The sequence below is a fragment of the Prionailurus viverrinus genome, chromosome B2, assembly GCF_022837055.1.
Source record: "Prionailurus viverrinus isolate Anna chromosome B2, UM_Priviv_1.0, whole genome shotgun sequence".
Lineage (NCBI taxonomy): Eukaryota > Metazoa > Chordata > Mammalia > Carnivora > Felidae > Prionailurus > Prionailurus viverrinus.
The window spans coordinates 3,446,296-3,459,126 of record NC_062565.1 but is presented as its reverse complement, the minus strand read 5'-3'; the positions used below and the strand labels follow the sequence as shown (position 1 = coordinate 3,459,126).

The following is a 12,831-nucleotide window of genomic DNA, read 5'->3' as shown; positions in this document are numbered from 1 at the left end:
GTGACACCGCGACAGTGTTTCTCTCTTCATGTACGGGAACCTCAAATAATATCAATGAGCCTGGACCACTCCAAGGGCCTAAGCGACGCCAACAAAAAGCACGCTCTTCTTCTCCAGATAGAGACACGCTGTGACAAGCGCTCTGGTGGCAGGTGACAACGATCGCAGAGTACCAGAGTGTGGGCAGGGGAGACTTGTTTGGCCCCGGGGCCTGCAAGACAGCGACAAGGACGCCGGTGCGGGTGCTGACTGCCTTGTGGGGGCGGTGACACGATCGCCGGACCGGCGGGCGGCCCGGCACCGAGGGTCTGAGACGAGTGACTGTGGCGGAGTATTAAGAGGGAAGGCGCTCTGAGTTCGCTTCTATCCCTGGATGCAGACGAGATGCGCTGCTTTGGCATCTCTTCGGTCCCACGAACAGGTTCTCAGCCCGGGAGTGGGAATGGGAGTGACTTTTCTCCCCACGCTGGGCCCATCATGATTGTCAGATCCTACCCGCGGTGAGTCCCGACTCCGGGGCCTCAAATAACCCGGGTAATCTAGTGTAGAAAGCGCGGGCGGCGGGCGCGCTCTTTTGAGACTCAGGACCCGGGAAAGCTCATTATACTTTCCAAGTGTTGCGACGCGAACGCGTGCTTGGGGACCACGTGGCCTAACGGATAAGGCGTCTGACTTCGGATCAGAAGATTGAGGGTTCGAATCCCTTCGTGGTTAGCGCTGGCTTTTTTTTTTTTTTTTTAATGCATTTATTCCCCCCCCCCCCCCCCCCCCCCGCCCCAAAGTGGCCATATCTCACGCGGTGGGAGGGACCGCCTGTCACCTGTTTTGCAAACCCGTTTCCTACCCTCAACAGGCCATTCTCAAAAGCCTTGGAAGGACCAGTGTTTCCAGGGGAGTCGGATCTGTAAAGCGAAAGCGCTGAGCCTCAGACTGACGCGGGGCCCAGGGGCGGGCACCGTGGGAACCTGTCGTCTGTCCCCGAATCTCTTCTCTGGTCTCTTTCTCTTCGGGGCTGAGTCTGTGCGTCCTTGGAGGTTCCGGCTGCCGCTGCAGCCTGTGTCACTGGTTTTCACTCTTACCCTCCTTTTCCCCTCTTAACTGCCTTTTTGCCTCCCCTTGTGTTGCCATCAAAAGGATGAGAACAGGTCATACGCAAACCTGAATTACAGAACGGAAAAATTAAGGTCAAGAAAAGAACCCAGCTGTTTCCAGAGTGTGCTGGCAAACAGGAAGACAGAAGGACACAGTGGTGCAAAGTACACACACACACACACACAGAAAAAAAAAACCCACATTTTTGTGCCTAAATAACTGAATCTGAAACTTTAGGATGAACAAAGAATGATTTCCAATTCTTAACTTCCTGGTGAAAGTCTGTTCAAATCACATGGAGTGCATGAATGTCTTTGCTAGGTCAGAGCACTGTTAAAACAAGGGAATAATTACCTCTTCCTCTCCGCAGCCTCTCTTTTAGGTCTCTGGTATGACTCTGGGTTTCTCTAGACAGTTGTCGAGTCCAAATTGTAAAGCAAAGTTGCGGCCTGAGCGCCAGTGCCCAGAGGTTGAGATTTCTCAGAGGAGAAAAAGTTGCAGCGCGCGTTAATGTCGTTAAGAAACCACTCACTGCCTCCTTCCTCACAAAATGTACCATTGACACTAAGTATCCCTTTCTAAGCCAGAGAAAGGACAGCGTCTCAAAACAACCAGATAAAGTTATGGTTAAGAAACATTTAAGTTGCTCGCATGTTTCTGGTTTCCTGAGAACACGCAAAAGCTTCCCCCTCCCGACCGGATTGGCATTTAACCCTCTGCACTGACTTTTTTCACCCACACCTTCTCCAGGAGATTCATGGAAGTAGAAATCCTGATCCAAGAAGACAAAAATGTCCCTGATAGAAATTCTTTCCCTCTTTCTTCTTTTTCTTTCCGTTTCTCCTGCGTTCACAGCAAAGGATACCAAAAGGAGTAGACAGCCTTTCCAGAGCAGAAAGTGTCAAAGAGAAGAAAATCAAAAACAACAGGGCCATCTGCAGACATCCCGAACTTTAAATGGTCATTGGAGCTTAGGGGCTTGTCCCCAAATCCAGAGAATAAGAATATATGGGCCCCCCAACAGATGTGTAAGCTTTTCCGCTTTGAGAAGGGGATTCAGAAAACAAATAACACTCGCTAGAGATGGGGAAAAGTGGCTGGAAGAACAGAAATAAAGAAGAAAGATTCCTGGATGTGGATTACAAACACAGGGCATCGGGCCCTGCTGGACAGGGGCAGAACAGATTCATAAGTGTAATATGTGTTTGTGGAGCGCACTAAGATTCTAGGATACAGGATCTAAGTTCCTAGGATCACAGTACACAAAGTATGCAAAAGTCCGTGTCCTTAAGAGACTCGGCGTGGGGGGAGAGGGCGAGGGGAAGGGAACAACGCAGAAAACACAGAGGGGAATAAGTGGGTTATATAATGTATAAGTAAATTGTAGGATATATTAGAAAAGATAGTTTTGAAAGTGTCAGGATTTGTATCATGACCGGGAAGCAGCAAAGACTGCATGTCGCAGTCAGCTACTGCCCCGTAACAAACACACAAAACCCAAACGCGTAGAAGACACTCCAGTAAGCATTTATTACTCAAGCGTCTGAAGGTGAATGACCTAAGCCAAGCTTAACCGAAGGCTGTATTTTTGAGCTGCGGGTACACCTCCACTTGGCTCCTCGGCCCCCTGCTGCAGGGGCTCTGGTGAGTTTGAAGCGTGTTCCTTTCGGGACCATGAGTGAAATCGCAGCCGCTCCCTGGAGGGGATGTCCTCTCACGAAGATGGCAAACGTATTTAAAGGCCCTGCTTGACTTGTGTCTAATATCTCATTGACCCAAGTCATCCTCAGGCCCCAGCCCAGAGACAAGGGACGACACTCCATCTCTTGAAGAGGAACTGAGGAGTTAGTTACGAGGCAAAGGACTCGGATAAAGACAGGAACGAGGGGCATCTGGGTGGCTCAGTCGGTTGAGCTTCTGACCTTGGCTCGGGTCGTGATCTCATGCTCTGTGAGTTCAAGCCCCACTTTGGGCTCTGTGCTGATTTTGAATTTTAGCAATTATTCATCCTTTCCTTTTATCTTAATATTCCATATTAAAAATGAGTTCTCACGTGTATGAATTCTACACACTTTGAGAAAGAGAAGAGTAGCCACTGATAGCCAGGAACTGGTCTGACGCTCAGAGCTCAGCCTTAGTGTTGCTAGGAGCTGGCCTGGCATTCCCAGCTAAGCCCTAGGAAATTCCTGTTGAACATAAATAATTTCCAGGGACACCAACCACAGGCAAGGCCACCTTGTGACCATGACGAAGCAAGATGAAAACAAAACACTGTCCGTAATCATGTCTGAACGCAGATGAAAAGCAACGAAGGCAGATGAAAAGCAATAACGTTACGCATGTAACGAAAGTTACCAAACCTCTCCTCCTTCCGGGCTCACAGGAGGGACCACTGCATTTTTTCCAACCCATTTTAGCTCTCGTCTTGCTTTGATCCTCTCACCTTGGAGACAAAAACTATTAAGGTACCCAACCATCGAGTAACTGAGTCACTTAATAGGTCACCATATTTTGCCCCCCTCCTTGTAACAAGACAACAAATCCAACTTTGATCAACCACGGTGTGTCCTTCGTAGGTCTTGGCAGGAGATCAATTATCTTGAATTTTGAAGCATTAAATATCGCTGAGATGAAGCCAGTTAACTTTTATGAGATACCTTCCCTTCATCCATCGCTTAGCCAGGCTAGGGAAAGATGGATGAAAAAGTTGAACATATTCTCTGCATGTCGTAAGAGTGACAAACTGTTCCGGTTTGCTGGATTTTACCACGCTATGGTTTTGTTTAGATACCGGGTGTCTTGGGCCATGTGATAGTGTTTAATTTTTACTTAGGAACTTTATCAGGGTTTCTTTTGTGATTTTTTTCATCTAATTTTTAATGGTCTGATGCTTTCTTTCATTTAGGAGTTTGTAAACCATCTTCAAACTACATATACCATAGAAGCCAGATATTCTTAGATAAAATTCAAAATCAGATACTGCTTCAGATTTTGTGCTCCGTGGGCCTCAGTCCTCGTGAGGTTTTTCGAAGATCCGCTGGCTCATGACAAATGTACTTAAGAATTTTCTAGATATCAAAAGTCACAGTGTCAGTTGCAAGATCGGGACGTATTGGAAAGATCTCATCACCCGAAGAACTTGGTCCGCCCGAACCTTAATAAGGAAAGGCCCGTTATATGAGTTTTTTTAAAACAGTTGCCTTGGTTTCTACCTTAGTTTCCTCATCTGTAAAATGGAGACAGGTGACAGAGGGGGGAGTTTTCAAAGAGATCATCTCTACAATCCCAACAAATTGTGTCGTTGTATGCGGTATACCCGACCCTTGCTGCCTAGTTCATAGTAAAGTGAAAACAGGTGACGGCGGAGATTTTATGGGATTATGTGCCACAATTGAGATGCAGATGGAAGAAGGTGAGCAAAGAAGGGAGAAACGAATAGAGGCTGGGGCGCTTGGAAAAGATCTTTGATTTAAACTCTTTCAGCCAAAACACAAAACGGAGAATGACGCCGGGGCGCCTGACTGGCTCAGACGGTAGAGCACGTGACTCTCCATCTCGGGGTCGTGAGTTCAAGCCCCCTGATGGACTAGGATTCTAGTTTAAAAAAAAAAAAATAGAGAATTGCTTTTCTTTGCGGATTTACGCCAAAGGTACGTGCGAGGTGGGGCTTGCAAAAGGACCTTTTGCCGGAAGGGGGCGCCAGCATCACCTGTGCGCCGGCACCCGCACTGGCGGCTGGACTTCACCTGGGAGACGTGAGGTCACGGCGGCGCGGGGGCGCAGGGAACCGGCCTGCGACCTCCGTCGGGACCGCGGGCCGGAGGGGCCGAGTGGCTGACCCGCGAAGGAAGACGCGGGCTCCGGGACCGGAGTTTCGGGCGGCCGTTCCCATCAAGGCGATGGGAGCAACTCCACCCTCCGACCCCTCTGTAAAACGGTTAAATGGGTAAGTTGCAAATAGCCAAAGTTACCGTTTCTGTTTCTTTCCCTACAAGCGCTGCCCACAAGACCGGGCCACCCCCTCTCGCTCGCAAAGAGCTAAAACCTCACTGCCCTGGCCGCAGGGGAACAGCCGCGACGAGGATGGGATTCGAACCCACGCGTGCAGAGCACAATGGATTAGCAGTCCATCGCCTTAACCACTCGGCCACCTCGTCACCCGCTGGCGGCGTCTCGGATAAATATTATGTTGCTGTCTCGCGCACAGGTCTATTTTTGTCATTCCCATTGTGTTATTCATGAAGTGGATCCCTTTGCTCCCTGGAAGGGGCCCTCTTACCTTGACAAAGCGACAAACAAAATAAAGAAGAGACTAACGTCCGGGGGAGGAGGATGTGGACCCGAAGAGAAACAAAACACTCTTCCTAAGGAAACATGGGAGCCTCTGACGGCGGAAGGGAGTTAATGACTGCTTTGGTTCTAAAAATCTAACTGGATTTCGTCGTCCCTCTTAGGGCCCGTATATCGGAACCACGGACTGTATCTATTAGCGCGGGAGATTCCTCGGCAGGATTCCCAGGAGGATGGCCGTCCCGGGCACCATGAGCGCTTCTTAGAAACAGTCACCTCTCCAGGAAGTCCTGGAGGGTGACTGGGCGAGAGCTGGAAGGGAGGCGTGAAAGTCAAACTGTAACCTGTCCCGAATGTCAGGCCAAAGATTTTTGGACTGTATGGAAGGATCGTAGGACCATCCGAGGGAGCTGTGTTCTGTGCTGGTTCTATTGGTTTTGTTTGTTTCGTACAGTACGTTTGATTTTTTAAAATTTACTGTCATTTTTTTTTTTATTGCCTATCTCGATGCCCACCGGCCACAGATCCCCGGGAACACGCCGGCAGGTGGATCAGGGGTCTGTTGCAGCGGCCCCAAGGAAGAGCACACGTCTCCAGGGATCTTGGGGAATCTCAGTTAAAAGGGTGTTTTTAAAGACCTTATTAAAACAAACATGCCTTCACGTTTCACCTCTGTCTGCCAGATTGTTGACGAAGCACAACAGTCTTTCATGATTAAAAACAAAAACAAAAAAACCGTCAACAACCTTGGTACAGACAGAATGTAGAGCAACATCTTTGAGGCCACGCAAGCTTCATATGGGATATAAGCCAAATCCTGGATGGATCCATGCTTGGATAAGCATATGCAGACAATTGAAAGAGGACGTCTCTATCTCACAGCACTCACAAAAATTAACAGGAATTGGATTAAAGACATAGATATAAGACCAGAAACCATAAAACTCCTAGAAGGAAACATAAGGGGGAAAACTCCTTGACATTTATTTCAGCAACGATTTTTTGGACAAGACCCCAACAGCACAAACAACAAAAGAAAAAAGTCAGCAAGTGGGACTAAGGCGTCTGCGGGGCAAAAGACATCGAGAAAATGAGAGAGCAAACTATGGAATAGGAGAAAATATTTGCAAACCATACATTGGAGGAGGATTTAATACCCAAAATAGAGGAAGAACTCATACGACTCAAGTCCTATTTAAAAATGGACATAACAACAATCAAGTACTATTTAAAAATGGCCGGAGAACCATATAGACATTTGCATGGACCAGACTGGCACCATCTCGGACAGATCTACTATGACGGCCACCCTGGGACCTGAAGCCTTCCTGAGCACGGCCCCCAGACACACTCCCACCTCCCCCCCCCCCCACATACACACATTCTTTCTGTCCAACCCCACCCTGATAAGTACACCTTCGGGCACAATGTCCTCAGTCAGCTCTGGAGATACAACTGTGAGTGTCCAACATCTCCTCCAGGAAGTCCTCCCTGTGTGCTCCCAGCCTCCAAGGCTATAAAAGCAGGTCTCACAGGAGGTGGGGGTCACCCAAGACACGCATCTGTCCCTAAATCCCCTTGAGAAACCATTTCTCCTCCGACTAGACTTGTCGGCCTTTCCCTTCCATCTTCCTGCTCCCTGGGCTTCTGGACGTCGTTTTGTGTAGACCTCCCTTTTATGGAACATTTCTCCAAAGAAAGCATCTAACTGGCCAACCTGTTCAACATCGCCAATAATCCGGGAAATGCAAGTCAAAACCACAAGCACCCCACATCCGTTAGAATGGCTATCATCATCAAGTCAATAGATAACAAGTGTTGGTAACTCTGTGGAGAAAAGGGATCCCTTGGCAGTGCATATAATACAACAGGTAAAAGGCACAAAGTTGTCACCGTTTTTAAGTTTAAGTGAGTGATGAATTCTAAAATGTTGCGGGAAAGAAAAAGAATTTATCTGGGCTTGGGAGTGTCAGGACGGGAATTGTAAAACATGATGTAAAGAAAGATAGATAAAGGAAAACTACAGTCACTAAGACCTGGAAGGAATGTTCCCAGTGGGAAGGTCCCAGCAATTCCTCTCAATAGAGCACTTGGTGACTAAGCAAAAGGAAAAAACGAGCTACCTGCAAAGTATGAGTCCTAGGCGAAGGCCAGAGCCAGACGGGTCTCACTCGGCTTTGGGATCTCTAGGGTCTTTGAAATCCAGTGCGGTAGACATATTTTGTGTGTAATTCCTTCCACTGAGTGTGGGCTGGACCTAGCGACTTGCTCCTAACATACAGAACACAGTAAATGTGACAGGATGTCACTTGCGTGATTAGATGACACCAGATCGTGGTTTCCAGCTTACCCAAACGTTTGCCCTATTGCTGTCTCAGCCTGCATGCTTTGAGAAAACAAGCTGTCGTGTTGGTAAGATCCATGAGGCAAGGAACTACTGACGGACTCCAGCCACCAGCCAGCCAGCCACTGAGGCCCTCGGTTCCACAACCTTTGAGGAACTAAATCCTGCAACACACGTGTGAGTTTGGAAGCAATGGGATCCTTCCCCACTTGAGATTTGAGGTGACTCCGGTGCAGACAATACTTTGGATGCAGGTCACAAAAGACCGGGAAGCAGAAGACCCGGCCACATTGACCCTAGAGACCCACCGCAACTGTTAGACGAAGTGTATCTTGTTGTAAGTGCCAATCTGTGGCAATCTATACAACAAATAACCCACAGAGTCAAGAAGGCCTGATGGCCCTGAGATCCGCTGGCAGCGAGGGAATGCCATTGAGAAGGTAAAAGCACAAGGGACCATAAGATTGCCAGATCTGGGTTCAAATGCTAAGCATTACACCATGGAGCCCTTACAGAAGAGTGTCTATTGAAGAAAAGACGTGTCTGGAAGCTGGATGCATATTTTACCTTTGAAAAAAAAGTCCTGATCTATAGAATCAATCTAAAGGGCATTAATAGATACTTGCCATTCGTTAATAGAGGCTGTGGTAGTCTGAGTCATGCATTCTAACATAGACCCACATCCCAATCCCCAGAACCCATGAATACATTACCTTACCTGGGAAAAGAGACTTTCTAGATGCGATTACATCGAGGAGTTTGAAATGAAGAGATTATCCTGGATTTTCCAAGAGCACCCAAAGCAAGGTCAGACTTAATCATAGGAAACGTGACCACAGAAGCAAGAGGTGATCCGGGGAAGAGACCTCTAGAAGCTGAAAATGGCAATGAAACAAGCCTCTTCCCCGAAGTCTCCAGAAAACCTGCTGACACCTTGATTTTAGACTTCTGATCTCCAGAGCTGTAAGAAGGGTGATTCGTGTTGTTTTCAGCCACTAGATACGTGGTAATTTGCTACGGCAGCAAGGGGAAACTAATACAGAGGTTCTAAAACATGACCATGACTGGGGCTTAATAGGCGTGAAGAAGTTTTGCGGGGCTTTTTCCAGAACACTGTTTAGAGGCCAGAGGAGTTTATAGAGGCTCTTCTCTTGCTGTCATTGAGATCACTGGAAGATGTGCTCGAACTAGAGATCACTGGAAGATGTGCTCGAACTAAGGACAGGAGAGTCAACGGAAGGATCCAATGCCTAGAGGGTTAACCGTCACACCACGGGATCTCTGTATAACAAACCTTCAAGGGAAGACGCGTATCCTCTTGAGTCTGGTCACTTGATCTTCAAGATGTTCGGGCATAAATTCAATCTAAGGAACATTAAGAGAGAGCCTCTTGTCTAGAGAAATTGGAAAGGGGTGGCTCGGGTCTCACTCCACGGCTTGGACGTTTTCGAGGTCAGCGTTAGCCTCCAGAACATTTGTGTGAACCGCGGGGGAGAAGAGGGGGTTGGGGGTCTGATACGTGAGCCATTAGGGCCTTAAGACTAAAGAGGATCAGGTTGACATCAGGAACCCAGGGAGACCAGAATGCTTTCCATGAGGACACAAAGTACTTCGCTTCTCGTAAGTCTGAGAAGAGAGTAAGGAATCACAGGAGGCTCTTCTGGGGGAGAAAGCTCAAGTGTAAAGTTCATGCCCCCACACACAGCAGGATGCACTGGCAAACTGAAACGTGGGGACAGGCGACCAAAACCAAAGCAGGTCCCACCGAGATTTGAACTCGGATCGCTGGATTCAAAGTCCAGAGTGCTAACCATTACACCATGGGGCCACGGCATGTGTATTTTGAGGGAATATCTATGAATATTAAATGCAGGGCTTGTCGTTCTATTCAGCATGTTATGGACTATAGTATTTATATTTTTTAAATATCAGTGGGAAATCTGCTATATCCCAGACAGCAGATACTCCAAAACAAACAGGACAACTGGGGCTCACACGCGTAAACAATGTTAAGACCAAGAACCTGCTGGAACCCAAACCCGGAACTGAGGTCCGGGGTGTGACACAGGAGTACTTAGGGCATCCAGAGGATAACCTGGTTTCCCAATGAAGGGGTGGGGGGCGGGGGGCGATGCAGAGGAGGACACAGAATTCCAGAAAAGCACACAAGCCACGCAGCTCTGCAGGACAGTGTCGCCCTGCTAACTGGGATGCTGAGTGCTGAGGTGCCCAAGTGCACAGGTGTCTCTGGCCAAGTCCAGGTACGGGGGTGATTTAAGAGAAGAGAAGATACTAAAAGGTTGACAGGTCCCACCGAGATTTGAACTCGGATCGCTGGATTCAAAGTCCAGAGTGCTAACCATTACACCATGGGGCCGATGACAGTTGGGTCCCCTGGCAAGTGTTTGGAAGCTCTTTGCAGCGAGTCGCATGCGTGTGGTTGGATCTCTGTCCTGAACAGGTGCAGAAGGTCCACGTTCCCTGGATCCAAGGGGGCAACAGACTTGTTCGGCTGGGGAAAGCCCCACGGAGCTCGTCTTTGCTTAGAATTTTCACCAGGGCCCACAGAGGACTTGAGTGCCAATGTTCCTAGAAAAATCAAAACTGTGCATTTCCTGAATACCTAACCTGGACGATGAACGTTTGTCTGCCTATAGGCTTATAGAGGAAAGTGTCAACGCTTAAAATATCTCTTCGGACATGTACGAATATAGAAAACTCAAGAAGAAAAAAAGTTAAAGGTAACATGGGAATTTAATTTCAAGGATTAAGAAGAACTTCTACATTTCCAAGTATTTTTACGTCCTTTTTTTTGCTTATCCGCTTTCTCTAGTGGATCAATTGCAAGTGTAATAAAAGATTAATTTTTGTTAAATTTACTCTTATTTCTGTTGCATATACAGTATTGTGTATCTGCCAGTTTTATCAATCACCACAGTTCTGTTTTTCTTAGTAAGATTTAGCCAACGTCTGAAAACGATGTCTGAGAACAAAGCCAATGTCTGAAAAACTGAAAACAGTTTTGAAAATTCTCTATCCTGTGCATCCTCTCTGCAGTTCTGGCTTCCTAAGTGGAATAAGAGGGCTCCAGAAGGAGGGAAGTTTGGAAATCTCCTGTTTGAGATACTGCTTCCAAAACACCAAATGTGCTCACGAGTAAGAGAGTGATGCACTGAGTGTGCCCAAATTTCGGATTTCGGATTTTGGTTTCAGAAGTCAGACCCGAGCTGGATAGGGAATTGGAAATTAAAAAAATAAAAAATAAATAAAAGATTAAAGCCTGGGCACTTTTCGGCATCTGTATAGTGGTTTCAGAAGAAATCCCTAATGTTTTCCCCAAATCATTTTCAAAAAGTTTCTTCCCCCGCTGTTATACTAAAGGACAACTACCTGCTTACAGTTTCAAGGACAAAGATAACATTACCCAGGAAAACGGTGTATTTCGTGCTGTTTTGTGTGCTTTGCAGCTTCCAAAGTTGGTCCAGCAGGTGTAACACCTGGAAAGAAAACACTACTCCGTAGTCGGCAGGATTCGAACCTGCGCGGGGAGACCCCAATGGATTTCAAGTCCATCGCCTTAACCACTCGGCCACGACTACGCGACTGCTCCCCAGCTGTCTGGATATATTCCCATGAGGAATAATATCTTCCCTGCTTGTAAATTGATTTTCCTGCTGGTCTAACAACTCTGGACCGCCTGTCATCATACTAAAAAGAACAAGGTTTTGAATATCGAGACGTTGATAACAGAAGTTATTACGAATTGTAACGTTTGCCTGTCGTGGGAAATACCAAAGCCCCTGCGGAGGTCGCATTCAATCCAACAGGTGCGGGGGTACCCAACTCAGAGATTGAGTTACAAGGGACCAAAGGGAAGCAAAGACAGGAAGCAGGTGTTTGTCCCAAATTCCCTTGGGGATTCTTACACCTCCAGATCTGGTCCACTCTCTTTTTCTAAAATTTGAGGTTGAGCCAAAGAAGGGTGCCGAGGAGATAGCAGAGGATGGTTTCGATCCATCGACCTCTGGGTTATGGGCCCAGCACGCTCCCGCTGCGCCACTCTGCTCCCCACACCAAGCTGGCTTTTCAAATTTAAATTTCAAGGCAGTAAATTTTGGCGCCTTCCTACTTATGAGATATCTGGATGCTTTTCAGCGATTGTCTCGAAGACTGAGAAAGGATACCCCCGGCTCCGTGCACTGCCACGCTCCGCCCCTCAAATGCCAGCGGCTTACAGTTCGCCCCGGAAAGACCGACCGGTTGAGGTCGGAGTGCACGCCAGCTCCAGCAGGATGACGTCTCAGGTCATGGGGAAAACCAAATGCATGCCAATTGGCATCATTTCTAAGCTGAAATTGCAAAAGGAGGGCTTGCTTTGATCTTTCTCAGCCAGACGGGGATACAAGAAACACTGTTACTTTAACGTACTTTTAGCTTGTAAGTTTTCGGTCAAAACGTTTTCACCCGCGCGCTGGGTAAAATGCAAACGCTGCATTGGCCGGGAATCGAACCCGGGCCTCCCGCGTGGCAGGCGAGAATTCTACCACTGAACCACCAATGCTCTGCCGGTTTTCTCCCCCATATTTGTCCTTATAGCCACAGTTATACCGTCTCTGGAAAGTAAAGCAGAGATTGTACACTTTTTCCCTAGGATTTCTCTAAACCCAATCAAAGAAAAAATTATACCTAAACATTCTAAGAAAACCTGTGACTTAGAAGAAGTGAAACTGCTGATATGCGGCCCTTGGAGGCTTTTGAAGGTGAAAAACAAGTATAAACACCCAACATGTAAAAATGTCTTTTCTCCATCCCCCGCTTCCCCCCTTACATCGTTAATGAAAACAAATTCCAAAAATCTCTCCGTTAGGATGCAAGCCAATTCGGTTAATTACTGGGTCAAAGCGCTCAATTCGAGGTTGAAACAAGTTACCACATTTTGGAAAAAAGACCTATCGTCACTCTGCCATGAAGACCCAAGTTTGTATGAGAAGGTTATGGTCATCAGACGCGAGAATGGTACAGAAAATGCTGGAAGTAGGAACTCTCCCGAATCCTATCCCTTACACACATCCCCGTGACTTGCCCTTTGGAGGGTGGCCACTGGC

General features: G+C 47.4%; 7 non-coding genes across 7 annotated transcripts; 1 reads left to right on the top strand and 6 right to left on the bottom strand.

Annotated features, from left to right (window-relative positions):
• The first annotated feature begins 641 nt into the window (after positions 1-641).
• On the top strand, positions 642-714 carry TRNAR-UCG (transfer RNA arginine (anticodon UCG)). The gene has a single exon. It is a non-coding gene; the product is annotated as a tRNA-Arg (tRNA).
• A 4,453-nt stretch (positions 715-5,167) lies between these two features.
• Positions 5,168-5,249, bottom strand: TRNAS-GCU (transfer RNA serine (anticodon GCU)). Its single transcript has one exon. It is a non-coding gene; the product is annotated as a tRNA-Ser (tRNA).
• A 4,233-nt stretch (positions 5,250-9,482) lies between these two features.
• TRNAQ-UUG (transfer RNA glutamine (anticodon UUG)) lies at positions 9,483-9,554 on the bottom strand. The gene has a single exon. It is a non-coding gene; the product is annotated as a tRNA-Gln (tRNA).
• A 477-nt stretch (positions 9,555-10,031) lies between these two features.
• On the bottom strand, positions 10,032-10,103 carry TRNAQ-UUG (transfer RNA glutamine (anticodon UUG)). Its single transcript has one exon. It is a non-coding gene; the product is annotated as a tRNA-Gln (tRNA).
• A 1,140-nt stretch (positions 10,104-11,243) lies between these two features.
• Positions 11,244-11,325, bottom strand: TRNAS-UGA (transfer RNA serine (anticodon UGA)). The gene has a single exon. It is a non-coding gene; the product is annotated as a tRNA-Ser (tRNA).
• A 395-nt stretch (positions 11,326-11,720) lies between these two features.
• On the bottom strand, positions 11,721-11,792 carry TRNAM-CAU (transfer RNA methionine (anticodon CAU)). The gene has a single exon. It is a non-coding gene; the product is annotated as a tRNA-Met (tRNA).
• Positions 11,793-12,216: 424 nt separating this feature from the next.
• Positions 12,217-12,287, bottom strand: TRNAG-GCC (transfer RNA glycine (anticodon GCC)). The gene has a single exon. It is a non-coding gene; the product is annotated as a tRNA-Gly (tRNA).
• Between the last annotated feature and the right edge of the window lie 544 nt (positions 12,288-12,831).